This window comes from Trichosurus vulpecula, chromosome 7 (assembly GCF_011100635.1).
Source record: "Trichosurus vulpecula isolate mTriVul1 chromosome 7, mTriVul1.pri, whole genome shotgun sequence".
Taxonomy (NCBI): domain Eukaryota; kingdom Metazoa; phylum Chordata; class Mammalia; order Diprotodontia; family Phalangeridae; genus Trichosurus; species Trichosurus vulpecula.
In genome coordinates this window covers 50469957-50492296 of record NC_050579.1, presented here as the reverse complement: position 1 = coordinate 50492296, position 22340 = coordinate 50469957, and positions in this window count along the sequence as shown.

Here is a 22340-nt window from a genome sequence, read left to right as displayed (position 1 = left end):
TCCAATAGCCTCCATACAGTCCATTAGTATCCTTATGATGTCAGGAGAAGGGGAGGAGGGCCTCCAGTACATTCCAGAGCCCTTTGTGATGAGCTTTGGGGAGGAAACATACACAAGCTCTACCAGATGAGCAGCACGAATGGGTCATGATTCGCATCATTGAGGGACACTCCCACTTCATTCTGCTTCCCAGATCACAGCTGATGGAGTTGATGTTGCTCAAAATGGAAGTGGAATATAAAGGTCCGATACCCCCCAGATTTTATAACCCAGTTGCAAGAGAGAGTTCTTCTGAAATAATGGCCAAAAGAGTTTGCCACCATCCAAGGAGAAACCTTTTCTAATGATGCATTTAAAAAATTTTTGTTATTAATTATTTTCTTAATATAGATTTGTAATGGTTTCATGACAGAGTATATGCTGTGTTTTTTAAAAGTTTAAGTAGATTATATCCATTGATATACTCTCACAAAGAATTAGATTACCCATATGCTTAACTGACCAAACTAAAAAAAAAGACCTTTTTTTTCTCTTGACTTCCTCTCCCTTTTCTCTGAATGTCAGCACCAAATTCCACTTGATATTTTCCAACCATATGTCTTTTTTTGTGGGAGAGAGGGTGGTGCATGAGGCCTCACTTTTGCATTCCAATTGTCTGGTTAGCTTCTGCCTGGATCTCTTTACAGCAACAAAGCCCACTTACATCTGCATCCGAGAGACAAGTAAAATATTCTAGCATTTAAACACACACACACACACACACACACTCCCTAGTAGCCCACTAAATTGTAAACAGAGACAAAATGGAGTGCAACATTGAGCAGATGAAAAATCATCTGACGAGTTAGATTAACACAGAGCCATTGACCTGGCTTGTTGATACTGTGGTCACAGCATCTGAGGTCTCAATGATTCAGATATTTGCTCCTGCTCTTTTCCTCATCCTATCTCTGCAACTACCCTTTAAATTGAGGAGATACACTGGAAAATATTACTGCATCATTAACACCTGATCCCTTTGCTAATTTAACTTTGTTTCCAAAATACTTGCTTTTGCAATGTGATACCGATGTTAGAGTTGTGAGAATCAAATGAAATAATTTATTAATAGTAATAATAGTTTATATTAAAATTTACAAAGCACTTTATGATCCTATTTGGTATTATTAAATTATCATATTATTAAATTAGAATGGTAGTAATTTTATTACCACTATATTATATTTATCAAATATTATTTATTGTTATTATCATATTATCAAATTTGGTCCCAGCAATAGTAGATGCTATAATTATTCCCATTTTATAGCTAGAAAAACTGAGGCAGAAAGAAGTCAAGTTATTTAGCTAGGGTCTTATAGCTACTAAGTGAGGCTAGATTTGACCTTAGGTATTTCTGATTCCAAGGATCTATTCACTATATTATTTAGCTATGAATGTGTGTGTGTGTGTGTGTGTGTGTGTGTGTGTGAATGTATGTATTTATGTATATAGCACTTTGAAAATCTTGAAGAGCTAGATAAGTGAAGGTATCATTATTATTTATACTCATCTTGAATATCATGAAATCACTATCTCTTTTCACATGTTTAGAAAAACATTTTTCTTGTTTTGCTTTTCCTTCATTTTTAACTCCTACTAGTATTTATGACTGCATAGCCTAAAATGTTTGGAATACATTTTGTAGTAAACTTGCTACAAAATCATTGGGGAAACAGAAAATCATAGGACTATTTGGATTTAAAACCTGGTCTAAGCATGAAGTAAATTTGTATCTTTTCCCTTGAACATTACGTTTATTTCATTCAGTCATAAAGAATGTATTCCTTCTAAGTTATAAGATAGAACATGCCTTATATATTTACACACGTACGTGTATATATATATAATATATGTGTATATGTCTATCTGCCTTCCCTTCCCTACTTTAAAAAAATTACTCCAAACATTTCCTCTTTCTGAAAAGATGGAAGCTAAGTACACTAGCCAAGGCATTCTCTGAGGTTACTGATACAGGAGTTCATAATCCAAGACTACCTGGTGGGCTGGAATCTGGACTTTGCTACTTAATATCTGTGTGGTGATAGGTAAGCTGCATAATTTTCTAGGGCTTCAGTTCCCTTGTCTAAATAAATGAAAGTATTGGATTAATCACTAAATTTCCTTCTAGCGCTATATCCTGTGATAAATGGATATTGTAAAAACAAATAAAATACCATTACTTATGTCAAATCTGAGGAAGGATAGGAAAAATAGATACAGCTCCTCCCTTGACACATTCTGTCCCAGTCTCCAATTTCCTAAAATTTTAGCCATCTCCCAAAACAGATGCAAAATCACTTGAACCATTTTTGGTGAATGTGACCCTTTATTCCCCTTTACAACTTTCTTGAAACCTTAGTAGAATTGGCCTAGGAGTTAACCCTGGGAAAATGTCACCAAAGTTCTCATCTTATTATATTTCCAGCCACTAGTTGTACAGGTGTAAAGAAGGTCCCAAGTCATTCCAAAGAACATCCATGCTTCTGCCCATTCATCTGCTTTAAATCTGTGTCTCCAAAGGCACATTTACTCCTATTACACAATTTACTCCTATAGTAAATCTCCTACTCTAAGGTTTGGTTTTTTGTTTTAAATCAGTACAAATGAGTTCCTGGCTGAAGCTGAATAGTTTTCTCAGCATCCACCTATAGACAAAGGTAACATATAAAAGCCTCTGTCTAATGAGGGAGTACAATTTCTTTCTTCCCTATAAGGGAAGTGGCCCCAAGGTCACTGTGCCTTAGTTCAAGGAGTGAATTCTGAACCATAGTGGCCTAATACAATTGAACTGGTATTTCCTCACCAACATTTTTTTGTTGTCAGCTTACTCAGTCCTTGCCCTTTCTCTTTTTTTCATCCTTAGGTATCAGTCCTCAGGTTGGAAATTCTCCTTTGGCTGACTGTTTTTAATCAGATAAGGTTTCTTCCTTGGTTGCCCAAGGGATTGCTGTAGGCCTCACTCAATGCTGATGGATTGAATAAAGTCATTAGCTATTACATGAAAATTGTATCCGATAGGAGAAGAAGGGGTTTGAGAGTATGGGGAGGGCTGCAGAGAGGGGGTGGGCAAGTTTTCTGATTCTTGGAATTGGCAGATTTCACAGTCAAACAGCTGGCTGCAAGACATGGGTGCTGATGGAACACATTAATTACTGTCATCAAGGTTTTAAACACACTTGAAAGTTGTTGGCAATATTGGCATGTTAGATGAGGAGAGCAACCACCTCCTAAAGTGAAAAGATGAAAGAGGATTGGAATGGCCAGTTGGAATGATGTATGAATGCCAGGCCATTGGGATAGCACCGGAGATGAGAGTCCGGAAGCAATAGTAGTTGTAATTTCCCTTAGACCCACACTCTCATTCAAGCAATACTAAATCCCTGATATATTTATTACATTGTGTTATTGGAGGATTGGGAAGTTTCAGTGGGGTGTGACAGACCTCCATGTTGAAAACCATGCTACTTGGATTGGTGATTGGACTTCACAGTCATGGGCAGCATATGGCATTAATCCTGATACACATTCAACACAATACTTTTACATTATGATGATCCCATAAGTGTGTCTCTGGAAAAGCCACCACTTTGAGGCTTACTCACCTGGATAAGTAGATTAGAAGAGAGTTATTTAGAAGCATAGAATGTCAGCATTGGAAGGGAGGAATCTCTGGTTTCCTCCAAGATTCATCTCAAACCTCACCTTCAACATTGTCTTTCCTTATCCTCCTTCCTCCCCAACCTCTAAGTACCCACTTTCTCAGAACTATCTAGTATTCCTTTCATATGTATTCTCTGCAGTCAAGTCAAGTCAACAAGCATTAATTAGGCAGGTATTTTGTGCCAGCCACTGTTCTGGGCTTACAAAGAGAGGAACTGTCCCTTCCAAAGAAATAGCCCCTTCCCTGAAGGACCTCAAATATAATGGAGGGGAGAAAATATGAAAACCACTATGTTTAAACAAGATAAGCTAAGACTTGAAGGAAGAAGCTAGGGAAACCAGGTGGCAGACACGAGGAGGGAGAAAATTCCAGGCATGTGTGACAGCCAGAGACAAGTCACTGAGTCAGGAGATAGAATATCCTATGTGAAGAACAGAAAGGAGGCCAAAGTCACTATATTGTATAGTTGTGTGTTTATCCTTTCTTCTCTAAGAGGATCATAACATTAGGGAGATGATGTCATGACTTGCAAATGACTTTGATTTGAGTGAGGGAGGGCTGAGAAAGGTCACCAGCCTCACTTTCTCCTCCAGACCCATCAGGGACCAGTGGACAGACTACTGGAGATGGCCCTACATGAAGACTACTGAATATGGCCCAGGATGTAATGAGAAACCCTGGCTCTTTTAGGCTAAAGTTTTTTCAGGTTCTCTCACTCTGAGTGAGGTAAGGCCCATTCAATGAATAGGCCTTTTTAAGAAGTGAGTCAAGGGATGACTCCTTTAATAATAAAAAAAAAATCAATCTGGGAGGGGAAGACCCTCACGGTTACTGACCGAAAGAGAAACAGTTATTATTTACATTCACTCTGAGCCAGGAGCGTCCAAAAAATAGCCATTGAGTGGTACTTGGGAGGGGACCTATTGTTGTTTAATCTATGAGCTCCAGAGTGAATTGGGTTTAAGGTTCAGTCTTCTAGAAAGAAATCTAGCCAATAAACCCAAGTGAGCTAGACAGCTTTTGGCCATCAAAATTTACCTTCCTTGGGAGAAGGTGAAGGAGAGGGAGAGGGAGAGGATGAGCTGAGTTATCCAATTGGCTGGGTCCCCATTCAAGCAGCTCAGACTGGTCATAGGTTGTGTTTGTCCTTCATTTTCAAAGAGGACCATGACATCAGGGAGATGATGACATGACAGGAAAGTGTAAGAAGACTACAAAGATAGGAAGGGGCTGGGTTATAAAGGTTTTAATAACCAAACAGAAGAGGTAATAGGTAGCCATTGGAGTTTATTGAATAGGGAAATGACATAGCCAGATCTATATTTTAGAAAGATCTCTTTGGTAACTGAATGCAGGATGGCCTAGAGTGGGGAAACTTGAGGCAGGGAGACCAATCAGAAGGCTATCGTGATAGTCCAGGTATAAGATGATGAGAACCTACACCAGAGTAGTGGCAGTGCCAGAGCAAAGAAAGGTTCATATAAAATAGGTGTTGAAGAGGTAGAATCAAAAAGATGAGGTAACTGATTGGATATGGGAGAAGATGAAAGGGTGAGGAGTCATGGTTTGTGTCCTTACTTTATGCTCTGGCCTGCTTTGTGTGGCTCTGGCCACTTAGGGTTAGAGGCTGTTCCATTCCAGTTGACAGGGAAACATCAGCATGTTGTAGGCAGTAGGGAAACAGCCAGTAGGCAAGTGCATGGATCACTTGTGATCAACGAGATCAGAATTCCCAAAGTTCCAGTTCTCCAATCACTGCCAGTTTTCAGCCCCTACCCTTGCCTTGAACTGCTACATGAGTTGCCACTGCAGTCCTGTGTAGATCGAGTATACAGATCAATTCCTGCAGCACTACCAGGATGGTAGCTGCTAAGCATTGGCTATTGTAGAGGAACACTTCCAGAATGGGAACATCAGAGCTTTATCAAGATGGAGATTTGGATGCTGAGAGAGGTGGCCCAGAAGTGGAAAATCTTTGCAATTCCATAGGGAGAATTTAAGAACCTGCCAGTAGTCTTTGGGGAACCACCTCTCGTGTTCCATGTGTCTTTTTTCAAGTATCCATTTGTATTGATGAGGAATGGATAAATATGACATGAGTAATTTATTGACCTTGACTGAGATTAAGTACTCTCCCTGACAGGAAGGAAGGAGAGAAGGAAGGAAGGAAGGAAGGAAGGAAGGAAGGAAGGAAGGAAGGAAGGAAGGAAGAAGGAAGGAAGGAAGAAATAAGGAAAGAAGGTATGAAGGAAGAAGGGAGGAAAGAAGAAGGAAGGAAAGGAGTAAATAAGGAAGGAGAGAAATAAGAAAAGGAAGGAAGAAAATAAGGAAGGAAGGAAGGAGGAAAGGAAGAGGGAGAAAGGAAAGAAGGGAGAGAAGGAGGGAGGAAGGAAGGTAGAATGGGAGAGAGAGATGGAATGTGGAAAGGAAAGAGAGGGTGGAGTAAGGAAGCAAAAAAGGAAGGGAGGGAGGGAAGGGATAGATGGAGGGGAGGAGGAAGGAAGGAAACATTAAGCACTTACTGGACATTAAGCACTTGCTGGACCTGCACTAAGGACAACAGTAAAAATACAAGCAAAAAAGAAGACAGTCTCACCCTCAAATATCTTACATTCTAATCAAGGAAGGACAACAAACAAAGGGACTATAAAGCAGCAGTGTTGGTAGGGCAAAGCGGTGAAGGTGGGCTGGCACAAGTTCATGGTTATGAAGTTCAGAAGCCAGAAACAAACTAAGGAGGAGAATGAAGGCCAGCCTGGACTCCTCCACAAAATAGAAGCCTCTGGAGGAAATCATGAGTTGTGCTTTTCAGAAGATATCCTAGGTTAAGAAATCCACAAGACAGATGGATGTTTTAAGTCGAGGAGGCCACAGTTGCTAAGACAAGTTTCAGGATGGGACAGTGGCAGAGTCATGGTTTTTGAATGTCTGGAATCCAGGAACAACCTCTGAGATAGGAATTTTAAAAAATCCTGGTGGATTTGTGAGGTTCTGATGAGAAAACTGAAATAAAAAGGGTTGAATTTCCTAAAAACTACAAAGATACATTTCATTTCTTATAGAAAGCATCTCTTGCTCTTCATCCCTATTAACCTCAAAAGCAGTGAGGGAGAAGGGAAGAACCACACCCAACTCAGGATAGGAGGAAGCAGCTGCTTCCCAGCTGCCCAGAAGACAGACCAGCAGTTTCTGGAAGGAGATGATCTTCCCTCCCATGATGGGCTTAATTTCATAGCTAATTTAGTTTCTAGAATGATTCTCAAAGTGTCCTTCTAAGATACTCCAAGAAGCACTTTACCCAAATGCAGAAGAATAGCTTACACTGGTGGATCTATTTCTGTTCTCTTTTTGCCCCTCCCTCCCTTCTTTCAATTCTTCCTTCCTGACCTCCAAAATAGCTTCTGTACTTCCAATGCCTTTCTTCAGGTTCATAAATGTGTAAGGTCCTTTCATATGTGAACCATTTTGTTGCTGAAAGAAGAACTTTTGTGAATGAAAAACTGAGAAAATTCACTTGAGAAGAAAGTTTCCCAGAAAACATGTGAGCAGAGACACAGAAGACTGCTTCTTAGATAAGTGTACTGAGAGGACCTGTTTGAAGGCAAAGAAATCACTGAAACTTTAGGGTATTGTGGTCCATTGGATTGTTTCTAAAGTGATTGAACTTACTTTAGTTTATTCTTTATTTTTCTTTTATCTTTAACTTATTTATTTTTTTGAAATAAGTTTTTGTTGATGACTTTTGTTTCTTATACAATGATACCCCTCTCTTTCCCTCCCAGAGAGCCATCTCAATAAATTATATTTTTTAGAGAGAGAGAAAACAATTAGCACAACTGATTGGTACATCGAAAAAATCTGAAAATATATGCAACTTGTAATACATGTGGGATTCCTACATCCATGGAGGCGTAGGTTGGGGTAACCTCTCGTATCTCTTTAGAGTTCTGCATGATCTTTATAATTGTGTTGCATTCATTTTTGATTTTGTGTATGTTTGTGGTTGTTTCCATTTAAATTGTTGTAGTTACTTTGTATTTCTATATTATTTTCTTGGATCTGCTTATTTCATTCTGCATCAGTTTATGCAGATCTTTGTACGCTTCTCTGTATTGATCACACACAAACATCTCTCATAGTCTAGTAATATTTCATTAAGGGCAGCTAGGTGACACAGGAATAGAGCCTCAGCCTGAATTAAGAAGACCTGAATTCAAATCTGGCCTCAGATACTTACTAGCTGCATGACCTTGGGCATGTCACTTAACCTTGTTTGCTCAGTTTCCTCGTGTGTAAAATGAGCTGGAGAAGGAAATAGCAAACCACTCCAATTTCTTTGCCAAGAAAACCCCAACTGGGGCCATGAAGAGTCAGATATAACTGAAATGACCAAACAACAAATTTGTTTAGCCATTTCCTAATAGACGAACATCTACTTCATTTCCAATTCTTTGTTAACACAAAAAGTGATACTAGAAATAATTTATGTGTATGGTTACTTTTTTTCTTATTAATGGCTTCTTTGGGAGGAATTATTGGTTCAAAGGGTATGGACATTTTAGTCACTTTATTTGTATAATTCCAAATTTCTTTCCAAAATGGTTATACAATTTCACAGTTCCACCAACAATGTATTAGTGTGGGAATCATTTCACAATCCCTCGAACATTGACTATTGCTATCTTTTAAAATTTTTGTTCATTTACAGAGTGTAAGGTGAAACTTCTTGGTTGTTTTGATATGCATTTTTCTTATTATTAGTGATTTGGAGCATTTTTTCTCTCTGGTTCTAAATACTTTGCACTTTTTCTTTTGAGAGCTGTTTGTTCATATCCTTTGAGCACTTATCTACTGCAGAATGGCTATTGGTCTTATATGGTGTGAATGTTTTAAGAGTTTGGAATGTTTTAGCCATAAATCTCTCACCTCTTTGGAGATCATGGGAAGATTAATTAAGTCTTTTCATAACTGACAGGTGGATTTCATGAGTTTTGCTTAATAGGGGAAAGATGAGTTACTGAGCACCAGAAGGTTCTGATTTGAGTCAGTAGGAGTGGAAAAAAACAGTTTTGAAGCAGTTGAATTTTGAAGCCAGAGTGGAGGCTTTTTTAAATTTGTATTCCTAGTAGTTAGCCCAATGCTTGGCACATAGTAAGCACTAAATAGCTGCCAGGCACTGTGCTAAGTGCTAAGAATACAAAGTTTAAAAGTTCCTGCTCTCAAGGAATTTACATTCTAATTGAAGAATACTATATATAAAGGCAGATAAAAGTGCAGAATGGGTGTAGAGGAAAATCCTATGGATGCCATCTTTCCGATTCATTAGAAAGGTAAGTTGGCAGTACAGCTTGAAGAGATGTGAAGGCCCAAGACTTTGGCCTGTACCTCCTCCTTAAATTGGCAGTTCTGGAAGGAATTAGCCAATCAGAAATGAGGTCACATGGGGTAGAGAGGACTTCCAATGTGACAATTAGTACAGAGTGAGTGAGCTTACGAGGTGAAGAGTTTTCATGGCATAGTAAAGAAAATCTTGTGGAGATTAGTCTGAAGGGCAGCCTAGAGAGGAGGGAAGCCATCTTTGGTGTTGGATTGGGCTTAAGAGTTGGCTACTGGACTTTTAGCCTGGGTGAGATAGGAGACCAGGTCTCTAAAAAAGTGAATTCAGAGGTGTCTGGAACATTAGAGATGATCTAGTCTAACTCCACAATCTTATACATGAAGAGTCTGAGGTCCAGAGACATGAATCTTTGGTAAAAGAAAAAGAAGGTACCCAAAATGACACAATGAAAACTCCATCCATTTACCCAAACAATGGGCAACTAGTGGTAATTCAGACTTTCCTTCTCCCACACACAACACTCTCTGTCTCTGTATATAATTAATTACACATATAGTATGCATATTATATATTATAAATATTATAATAAATTTAATACAAAGATATGTTTTACATATATATATATTATCATTGAATTAAAGCTGCTTTTCAGTTTGAAATCCTGCAATTGATCCACATATATTGAAATACTTATTTGATGTTTGAACTACATCTTATGTAATGTACCCCGGCAACAACTTGTAATTTCATATTATTTTAATGTTGATGAGATTTAAGGACAGAATCAACTTGCCTCATTTTAAGCAATAAAAGCATTTATATGCCAAGTGCAAATGTTAATTACAGAAGAAGTGTTTAGATCTGTTTTGAGACCATTAAAAAAAATGTCCATCTAGCTTTTTTTAAAAAGGATAAGCAGAAAAGGGGTCTGGGTAGTGCATTCATGGCTGACATCAGAGGGACAAATCAGATGTCATTTTATATACATATATGTTGTATATCTACACATTTCTTTGGGATTATTAAAATGATACAGAGTGAAAAAATAGAATTGCAGAACATAACAGCAATAAGGAGCTTTAGAAATCAGCTAGTCCACCCCTCTCATTTTACAGATGAGCAAACAGGCCCAAAGAGATGATGTAATTTGGCTAAGGCTATAAAGCAAATTAGTGACAGGGTCTGGGTATAGGTCCCCCAACTTCCAGTAAAATATTCTTCCCATTATAAAATGTCCTTAACAAATCAGACATGGCCCTTGTGAGTGTTATACATTCAACACAAAGAATAACACAGGACAATAGACGATCACCAGAAATAGCCCTGGAAGGGACCTTAAAGACGATGCAATCCAACACCCCCCACTCCCTATTTTTCAGAAGAAGAAACAGAGGCCCAGGTGGAATTCTAACCTATGTCTTCTGACTCCAAATTGTCTTCATAAACGAATACCTCAAAAAAGAGATGTGAAAACTTAAAAGGATAGAACCTTAGAGTGAAAATTCAGTTTCAAAAAACCCAAACAAATAAGCCAAACAAGAGAAGTACATTGCTGGAAAATAATCAGCTAAATTATGGATCATCCAATATAATGTACTGGATGTAGTTTGTACTGTATTATTTACACTTGGCAAACTCGCAAACACCACATAAATGTAAATAATCATAATTTAGCATTAAATTATCTAAGTCATAAAATCTTAAAGTATTACAGTGGAAAGGATGATTTTCTTTCCCTCATTTTCCTAATAAAAACTGTATTGACATCTTTTGTCTTTATCACCTTCATTCAATACGTATCTCTCCCTTTTTATCCAGAAAGCCATTCTTCATTAAGAAAGAAGAAAAGAAAACAGTTTTTCAAAAGCAACCAAAGCATAAACTGAGTGAGACAGTAATCTTCCTAATCATAGTTCCCCACATCTGCAAAGAAAGGTTGGAGGCACATTTTCTCATCCCTTCTCTGGGGCCAAGTTTCATCATAATAATTACATAGCATTCAATTTTATGAAGAGGTTTATTTTGGAGGTGAAAAGATATGTACTTACAGGCTGTGCTCTTCCTAATTAACCTGCTGGGGCTGTTCAAAGCACTTCTGAGACCAAAGGCATAAAGGGCTTTAGTTGGGAAATCTGTTTTAAGTTCTAGTTTAGCTGAAATGAATGACTCTGAAGAATCTGCTGGTTTTGTCCTTTTAAAAATGGCCATGAGCTAGGTGATTTGTAAGGTCCTTTCTCACACTTATATTCCAGTGTTTTGGGGGCAAATGGTGTTGGGAGTAAAAACCCGTACAGTGTGATATGACCCTTTCAAATAGGAAGGAAGAGGAAATACTGTCTGGTTAGTGGAAGGGATGCTTTGAGATACCATTGACTAGTCACATGGGCATTGTTAAAGGAAAACAACTCCTGAGGGAAGAATTATTCTTAATGATTCCCATTAACTGGTAACATGTGGATATTCTCATTAACATAGGTCCAGAGTATTAGGTGCAGTGAAACTCCTTATTTACACGATCACAATTTCTACTTTCCCACAGCTTTATTCACTAAATTCTGTATTTTCAGAGTCCAAATTCCTTCAGTTTACCTGACATATCCTTAGATTCCCTCATCTTTAGTTTGATATATTGAAGGATCTGTATTTTAATCAGTGTGGGACTCCTTCCATTGACTCAGGTTCCATACCCTCTACCCTTTCTCATTCTGTGTGATTGTTGTTCTTGTATCTCAATTAATCCTTCATAGAGAATACTCCAATGGGCTGAAGGATTTCCTTTAGGTCGTTTAGTGTTTTGGAGGTACCAGTGGGTGTTCAGGTTATTCACTTACTGTCTTTTATTCTCACCACTTGGGTAGCCTAACTCCTTTTCTGGTCTTATTGATGGCATGTTTTATGCCACTTCTCACATACAAGAACATTTGTGTTAAAAAGATGACTTTTTGCATCAATGGGCAGTTGAGGATATCAAAAGCACAGCATAGTTTTCCAATATGATCCAGTCTGATATGTTCTTACGTTTCAGTTCTTGACCCAATTCATTGTTTATCTGTAGAACCTGTTTAAGACGTATAAATACTGGCTGCTTATAATATGTTTCTCATTGATCTGGGAGCTCTGGAATTGGCAACAATATTCCTAGGAGATTTCTTTTTGGGATCTATTGAGGAGGTGATCGATGGATTCTTTCAATTTCTATTTTCCCTATGGCTCTAGAATATCAGGGCAGTTCTCCTTGATAATTTCTTGAAAGATGATATCTAGGCTTTTTTTAATCATGGCTTTCAGGTAGTCCAATAATTTTTAAATTATCTCTCCTGTATCTGTTTTCCAGGTCAGTGGTTTTTCCAATGAGATATTTCACATTGTCTTCCATTTTTTCATTCCTTTGGTTCTGTTTTATAATATCTCGATTTCTCATAAAGTCACCAGCCTCCACTTACTCCAATCTAATTTTTAAGGTAGTATTTTCTTCAGTGGTCTTTTGGACCTCCTTTTCCATTTGGCTAATTCTGCCTTTCAAGGCATTCTTCTCCTCATTGGCTTTTTGGAGTTCTTTTGCCATTTGAGTTAGTCTATTTTTTAAGGTGTTGTTTTCTTCAGTATATTTTTAAGTATTTTTTGGGTCTCCTTTGGCAAATCATTGACTTGTTTTTCTTGGTTTTCTCCCATCCTTCTCATTTCTCTTCTCAATTTTTCCTCTACTTCTCTAACTTGCTTTTCCAAATCCTTTTTGAGCTCTTCTATGGCCTGGGACCAGTTCATGTTTTTCTTGGAGGCTGTTGTTGTAGGCACTTTGACTTTGTTAACTACTTCTGTCTGTATGTTTTGGTCTTCTTTGTCACCAAAGAAGGAATCCAAAGTCTGAGACTGAATCTGGGTGCGTTTTTGCTGCCTGGCCATATTCCCAGCCAATTAATTTGACCCTTAAGTTTTTCAGTGGGGTATGACTGCTTGTAGAGTTTAGAGTTCTATGTTCCAAGCTTGGGGGATGTGCCAGCTCTGCCACACTAGCACTCCTCCTTCCCCAAGAACCTCCAACCCAGACTGGACTTAGATCTTCAGTAGGCTCTGCATTCCTGCTCTGATCTGCCATTTAATTCCTCCCACCAGGTGGGCCTGGGGCTGGAAGCAACTGCAGCTGTACTTCTGTAGCTGCCCCACCTCTGCTGCCCCCAGGGCGGTAGCCAAACTGCGAACTCCTTTCACTCCCTCAGCTTTTCCCACTAACCTTCTCTGTTGTCTTTGGTGTTTGTGGGTTGAGAAGTCTGGTAACTGCTGCAGCTCACTGATTCAGGGCTCTAGGGCATGCTCTGCCTGACTCCTGGTCTGGTTGGTCCACACCACTCATGCTGGGCTCTGCTACACTCCGTTCCACTCTGCTCCCAGCTCCATGTGGGATAGACCTTACCCAGAGACCATCCAGGCTGTCCTGGGCTGGAGCCCTGCTTCTCTCTTGCCTGTTTTGTGGGTTCTGCAGTTGTAGAATTGGTTCAGAGCCATTTTTATAGGTTTTTGGAGGGACTCGGTGGGAAGCTCATGCTAGTCCCTGCTTTCCAGCCGCCATATTGGCAAACAGTTTGAGTATTGTGGAAACACAATCAGAATAACCCAAGATCTGGCACCTTCTACATTAAGAGATCGAAGGGCTTGGAATATGATATTCTGGAGGTCAATGGAGCTAGGATTAAAACCAAGAATCACCTACCCAGCAAAACTGAATATCATGCTCCAAGGCAAAATATGGATTTCAGTAAAATAGAGGACTTTCAACCTTTCTCAGTGAAAAGACCAGAGCTGAATAGAAAATTTGACTTTCAAACACAAAGAATCAAGAGAAGCATGAAAAGGTAATTAAGAAAAGAACAAGAAAAGAAATTGCAAGAGACTTACTAAAGTTGAACTGTTTTGTTTATATTCCTACGTGGAAAGATGATGTGTATGATTCATGAGACCTCCGTATTAGGTAGCTGAAGGGAATAAGCATATATATATATGTGTGTGTGTGTGTGTGTGTGTGTGTGTGTGTGTGTGTGTGTGCGTGTGTGTGTGTGTGTATGTTTGTATATATATATGTTTATGTGTATATATATGTATAAGTGAATGTGTATGTATGCATATTATATATATATATATATATATATATATATATATATATATATAGAGAGAGAGAGAGAGAGAGAGAGAGTGGGCACAGGGTGAGTTGAAGATGAAGGGAAGATATCTAAAAGAAATAAAATCAAATTAACGGATGAGAGAGGAATATATTGAGAGAGGGAGATAGGGAGAGATAGAATGGGGTAAATTATCTCGCATAAAAGTGGCAAGAAAAAGCAGTTCTGTAGGAAGAGAAGAGAAGGCAGGTGAGGGGGGAATGAGTGAACCTTGCTCTCATCAGATTTGACCTGAGGAGGGAATACCATACATACTCAGTTGGGTATCTTACCCCACAGGAAAGAAGAAGGAAGAAGAAAAAAAAAGGGAGGGTGATAGAAGGGAGGGCAGATGGGGGTGGAGGTAATCAAAAACAAACACTTTCAAAAGGGATGGGGTCAAGGGACAAAATTCAATAAAGGGGTATAGGTTAGGAAGGAGCAAAATTTAGTTAGTCTTTAACAACATGAGTATTGTGGAAGGGTTATACATAATGATACACATGTGGCCTATGTTGAATTGCTTGACTTCTTAGGGAGGGTGGGTGGGAAGGGAAGAGGGGACAGAATTTGGAACTCAAAGTTTTAAAAACAGATGTTCAAAAGCAAAAAAAAAGTTTTTGCATGCAACTAGAAAATAAGATACACAGGCAATGGGGCGTAGAAATTTATCTTGCCCTACAAGAAAGGAAAGGAAAAGGAGATGGGAGGGGAGTGGGGTGACAGAAGAGAGGGCTGACTAGGGAACAGGGCAACCAGAATATACGCCATCTTGGAGTTGGGGGGAGGGTAGAAATGGGGAGAAAATTTGTAATTCAAACTCTTGTGAAAATCAATGCTGAAAACTAAATATATTAAATAAAAAAAATAGGAAAAAAAAGAAGTATAAATACTAACGGCCTAATGCAATGGATGGACTGACCAATCAGATGCATATCATATTCTTGGCAGTATTTCTTTTTCATCCACTTTATTTATCCTGTGTAGATGAGTCTACTAGTCTCTTTCACATTGCTGTAGATTTTATGTTCTAGGAAATGACAAAATTAGTGCAGTGTCGTTTGTGAGAAGGAACATTTGGAGAACGTTGTCAGGAATAGGAATCATTTCATTGGCTTGGGCAATCTGGTGCCATTCTATTTTTCCAATTGATCATCAATTACCCAAATTCATTTACTCTACAGGGTGTTCCTAAAGTCTGGACACATAGGCAAAAATGCATATTTTCTTTTTTTATAATTAAGATTTTTTTTTTTAGTTTACAACACTCAGTACCTCAAAATTTTGAGTTCCAGATTTTCTTCCCCCTCTCCGACCCTCCCTTCTCAAGACAGCATGAAATCCAATCTTTCTTCTATATATAACTTTGCAAAAATGCATATTTTCAAGAAATGAAATGAATGAAATTTTCAACCACATTTTATTTAATTGGAATATTAACAAATATCATCTTCAATATGATTTCCATCATGTGTGATGCAAAGGTTGATGCACTTTGCAAGATTCATGTGAATGCGATGCAATAACTCCACATTGATGTCAATTTTCCTGTGTGTCCAGACTTAAGGGACACTCCACACAGTCCAGACAAACCAGCATACTTGCTGAACCATATATCCAAGGCTTCTTTTCTGGCTTCTGTGTTGTCACCCTTTCCTGGAATATTCTCTTTCATTTCTTCCTTGCAAGATCCTAATTTCAAAGTGCCACCTCCTATAAGAGGCATTTCCTAATCCCCTCAGTTGTTAGGACAATAACATCAAAATACTGTGTAATTTATATTTACTTATTTGTACCCACACCATTCTCCACCCTCATTCTCCCAAATAGAATGTAAGCTCCTTGAGGACAGGGACTATTTCATTTTTTGTCTTTGTATTGCCAAAATCTAGTCCAGTGTCTGACTCATAGGCACTCAATACATGACTCTGTTCTTGAATTGATTATGCATAGGACATCTTCCACGGCATTGGAAAATACATTAGATAACATATGTCTCCCTGTTTTATATCTAATTTGATGTTAGTACAGAATGGATCATTTTAAAATCAAAATCAGCACCATTAAAGTTTTGCATACTTTTAGCACAGGAAATTATTTAACAAAGGCAACGCTTTGCTTGAGAAGACCTTTCAAGTTTGCACTTTCTTCCACTAAATCACATCTTTTTTTTTTTCAACATAATAGCCACAACATGACCTGTAGCTATACTTTAGGTCAACTGCAGGATAATAAAGGTGTGATCTGTTATAGAAAACTATCTACAAAAGCCTGATTTTTGCCTGCTTGCATTTTCATCAACACCCAGGACGTGTGTGTGTGTGTGTTTGTGTGTGTGTGTGTGTGTGTGTGTGTGTGTGTGTGTGTGCGTGCACTATTCACATAATGATTTTTAACAAGAGATTAAAATGCAGGTTTATTGGTTGATAATTACAACTCCACCCATACCCACTGGGATCAGAGATTTAATATATGGGGATGACATAGTTTAATTGACATAGTAAAAGTGTAATGGTAATGAGTTAAATACCCCTACATGGATTGGATCCATCCACGTCCAGCCATCTCATAAACCCCCACACTCTTCCACAGTTGATAAAAAGAAATAAGGGAAGGGGTAATGTCTGTATGTGTGTCCAGGACCTGATCCCTTGATCATAAGCTATATATGTATGTAAACACATGTGTATACATATACATATACAATGCATATACAATACATATACATATACACACTTATACATACATATATGTATATATGCGTATATATACATACACACACAAACACACAGACATTCTGTTCATAGCTACCCCTTCCATCTCTGCTCTGGGTTCAGAATGTTCTCCTTTGCATTGGTCTGGATATTTCAGTCCCTGGCTAATAGATTCTTGGGCTAGTGTGGCATTGGACACAACAATCACAGTTTTGCTCTGGTCTTCCTCTTCAAATCTGAGCAGTACAAAACTAATGACTACTTTCACTCACCCACAGATGTCCTCATAGTGATCAGCAAGTCCAGGTTTCAAAGGCAGCAGAAGATAGATAGGAAATATAATTCTGTATGGCAATATATTGATCTCCTTCCTTCTATGTGATGACTTTCTGTTGGTCTTAAATGTGGATTCCCCAATATTCCTGGTAATAGGGAAGGACATTCCTTTCATGTATGCCAGTATCATCAGAGACTGATTTGCCAGTCTCTTTCTTCCTTCGTCATTGTCACCAGTGGAAAAAAAAATTTAAATGTGAGAGGGGAAGACATGGGCATAGATGATAACTTTCCCCCTTTTCCCATGTCTCACTTTCATGCTTAAATCACTGAACAGGAAGGAGCATGTGACTTAAATTGAAGGATCTTGCCAAATTCTTCATAGAATTTCTGATTTCTTCGTCTTTACTAATGAATATTGTTGCATATCTTCATCACAGTCTGTTTGTTGGATCTCATTACTGAGCAAACTGTATATCTTGTCTTTGAGTAAACAATGAAACCAGCTTTTTAAATTGACTTCTTTTGGGTTAAACTGGGAGCTAGCTTTCCATTTAGCTTCATTTAAAAAAGTCTTTTGGTTTAATTTGTAGTGAGATTGTTAAGTGGTTTGATTTCTGGTGCCTTGTCAACTATTAGACAAAGATTATGTCTAAGAGTACCAGCAGTTAAATTCATATTTGCATTTGGCACAATAATTGTATGATTCTTAATAGATTGGTCTTTTTTTTGCTCCTCAGTAACCATTACTTTGAAACTGGAATGGGCTACATAGCAATGGGGACCATTTTGTTTTTAGTCTGTTCATGAGTCACAGTAACCAACGAATATTATACCTCATGACCCCCCTTCTGGTGAAGAGCTTTTCTATCATTAATTCAGCTGCATCTGGGATCCACTGTATGTTGCTAGGCCTTTATACTTAGTAGTCTGGTGCTCTCAAAGAGATGCTGAAATTGATGGGAAAGGGTGTTGTAACAAAGGTGGAACCTAGTATGTTTCAGGTAAACTAACCTGTACCAGAATGCTCACTAACCCATTCATTGAGAAACTAATAAGAACAGTCATGGCATTCAAAAACCACCTGGAGGTAGGAGGCTGGAGAAAGAACATGGACATTGCTATTTTTATCCTGATTACTTTATCATGGATATATAGAATATATAGAATCTTATAGAGATACACTTACATTAGGGAACTCTCCCAAGGCACACAAATAATGCAGCCACACCCATCATGAGATTTTTACCTAGGTCTAAGTTTTTCTCCTTAAACAAATAAATCCACTTCATTTATTCCTATGCTTTCTAGTGTTGCTTTTTTAAAAAACAGGAATGGATGGTATGTTTTGTAAAAAAAAAGAAAAAAAACTGTTTCTGCATCTGTAGATATAATCATAAAATTTTTGTTGGTTTGTTATTAATATGGTCAATTATATTTATAGTTTTCCTAATATTTAACCAACCCAGAATTCATGATATAAACCCAGCCTGGTCATAGTATTTAATCTTTGTAATATGTTGCTTTGTGACATGTTGCTAGTATTTTATATAATTTTTTGCATCAATATTCATTAAAATTATTGGTCTATAATTTCTTTCTCTGACTCTACCTGTTTTTAAGACTATATTTGTGTCACAGAAGAAATTTAGTAAGACCCTTTCCTTCTTTAATAAATCATTTATGTAGTTTTGGAAATAATTGTTCATTAAACGTTTGGTAGAATTTGCTTGTAAATCATCTGGTCCTGGTGTTTTTTTCTTTGGGGTTCATTTATAGCTTGTCCAAATTCTTTTCTGAGATTGGGTTAAGTACTCCATTTCCTGTTCTGTTAATTTGTGCAATCTATATTTTTTGTAAACATTCATCCGTTTTATTAGATTGTCAGTTTTATTGCCATAGAGTTGGGTGAAAGAGCGTTAATAATTTCCTTTATTTCTTCTTCATTGGATGTAAGTTCAGCTTTTTTTTAATTTTATACTGGTATGTTGGTTTTCCTCTTTTAAATTAAGTTTAACTAATGCCTTAGCTATTTTATTTTGAAAACAGTTTCTAATTTCAATTATTAATCAATTTTTTGTTAATCTCACCTTTGATTTTCAGAATTTCTCATTTGGTGTTTAATTTTTTTTTTTACTTTTTAGATTCTGAGTATTTTTTAGTTGCATGCCCAATTGTTGATCTTTTCTTTCTTTCTTTTATTGATGGATGTGTTTTAAAGACATAACATTTCCCCAAAGGTACTATTTTGGCTACATCCCCAAAATTTTAGCATGTTGTATCATTGTTTTTATTATCATTAATGAAATTATTGATTATTTCTATGATTTATTTTTGACCCACCCATTATTTAAGATTAAATTATTTAGTTTCAATTAATTTTTATTCTTTTCTTCAAAGTTTCTCTATTTAACATAATTTTTGTTGCATTACGGTCTTCATTCAATATTTCTTCTTTTATGCATTTGCATGTAAGGTTTTTTACCCTAATGTTGGTCAATTTTTGTGAGAGTTTCAATATAGGAGTGGGTATACCCCCTTCTATTCCCATTCAATATCCCCTAGAAGTCCATTCATCTAACTTTTCAAAAATTCTATTAAGGTCCTTCATTTCTTATACTTTTTGGTTAGATTTGTCTAAGTCTAAGTGGGGGCAAATTTAGTTTTCCCACTATCATAATTTTACTATTTCTTCCTCATTTCCTTTAACATTTAGATAATGTATCATTTGGAGTGTATGATTAGTATTGATATTAATTCATTATCTATGGCACTTTTCAGCAAAATACAATTTCCTTATTTTATTTTAACAAGGTCTATTTTTTTCTGTTGCATCTGTAATCATGATTATTTCCCTTGTCTTTTTGATGTCAGCTAAAGCAACAGAGATTGTGTTTTATCTCCTTATTTCAACTCTATTTGACTCTTTCTGTTTTAAGTTTTTTTCTGGAAACAACGTACTATTGATTTGGGTTTCTAATACATTCTGTTATTCTCTTCTGTTTTATGGGTGAGTCTATCACATTTACAATCAGAGCTATGATTGTTACTTGTATATTTCCCTCCATTCTTATGCTTTTCTTTTTCTTTACTCCCTGCCCCCTCTTTAAAAGTTCATTTTTGCTCCTAATACCTTCCTTAATCTATTTTCCCTCTAATTCCCTCCTCCAGCCTTCCCTTAACACTTTCCCTTCCTTTTCCTTGTCAAGTGAAACGTATTTCTGTACCCATCTGTATATGTGTATGTATATTATTCCCTCATTTGACAAATTCAGGTAAGAGTGAGGGTCAGGTATGGCCCATTCTTTCACATTTACCTGATCTTTGTGGCAAAGACTTCTACTTTTGCATCCAATTTACATGAGATGCTTTCTCCCATTTTTTCCCTTTCCCTTCCCTCCCCCCCCCCAGCGTATTCCTTTTCTCCCTTCTTTCCCATTCTTCTTTTAATATGATTAGAACATAGCAGAATTACTTTTACATCCTAATTAGAACGGATTAGAAACCCAAATCCAGCAATATGTTATTTACAAAAGAACACACTTGAAACAGAAAGATAAAAATAGAGTTAAAATAAGGGGCTAGAGCAGAACCTATTATGCTTCAACTAAAGTAAAAAGGGCAGGGATAACAATCATGATTTCAGACAAAGCAAAAGCAAACATTATCCCACTTCCAGTTCTGTCTAATTAGATTCCCTCTATGATACCTGGTGATAATAGAGTTCTGAGGGGATATATGCATCATCTCCACATTTAAGGATGTAAATAGTTGAAACTTGTTTAATTCCTTATCATTGCTTGCTCATGTTTACCTTTTTATGCTTCTTGTGTTTGTATGTAAAATTTCCTACTTAGCTATGGTCTCTTTATCAGGAATGCTTCCCCCCCAACCCCACTAAGATTATACTAAGTTTTGACAAAGTTGACAAAATTTTCCAAGTCATTCTTGATTGTAAAACTGGTTGTCATATACCAAGCTTTATGTTCTTTTTAGGTAGTGGCTGCTAAATCTTGTGTACTCCTTGGCACTTGAATTCTTTCTGGCTGTTTGCAGTATTTTGTCTTTGACCTGGGAGCTCTGGATCTTGGCTGCAAAATTCCTAGGAGTTTCTTTGTGGGGAGGGATTTCTTTTAGGGGATTATAGGTAGAGTCTTTTGATTTCCACTTTGCTCTCTGGTTCTCTATGAGATCTTGGCAGCTTTATTTTCTGATTTCTTGAAATAAGATATTTAGGGTCTTCATTTTTGTCATGGCTTTCAATTGGTCCAATATTTTTAGATTATTTCTCTCCAAACTCTTTTACATGTTAATGGTTTTTGCTATTAGATATTTTATATATTCTTCTATTTTTAAGCCTTTTAACTTTGTTTTAATATTTCTCAATGTCTTATGGATTAAATAGTTCCTATTTGGTTTATTCTAATTTTCAGAGAATTGTTTTATTGGGTAAGGTTTTATACTTCTTGTTTTAAGCTGTTAGTTCTCTTTTTTATATCTTTATTCCATGCTCTAATATCTTTTCTCACATTTTCATTAATTCTTTCATATTGTTTTAAAAATGTTTTTTAGCTTAAAAAAGACTCTTACTTTATTTCTTCCAGCCATTCTAGTTGTAATTGTGCGCAATCTGAATTTTCCTTTGAGATGTTTTCTTCCGGCTTTGTATCATGAGTTTCTGTTTCTCCACAATAGCTCTTCGTGGTGAATAGAGCACTGGGTCTGGAGTTAGGAAGAACTGAGTTCAGATTTGACATCAGATACTTACCAGTTGTGTAACCTTGGATAAGTCACTTAACCTCTGTTTCCTTCAGTTTCCTTAAGTGTAAAACAGGAGTAACAATAATTAGCACTACACCTCTTATGGCTGTCTTGAAGATCAAATATGGTAATACTTATAAAATGCTTAGCACAGTGCCTGGCACATAGGGGTGCTAAATATATATATATATATATATATATATATATATATATATATATATATATATATATCTTTTTTTTTCCTCATTCCTCTAGCCTACTTTTTGACTTTACAATTTGTATTAGGCTTGGTCTCTGTGAACTTCTCAGGGAAATGTCTGGGCTAAGCTTCTGTTCTTTTGTAAAATTCTGTGGCTTTCACAAATCTGGCTATAGTCTTACAAGTTTTCAGTACT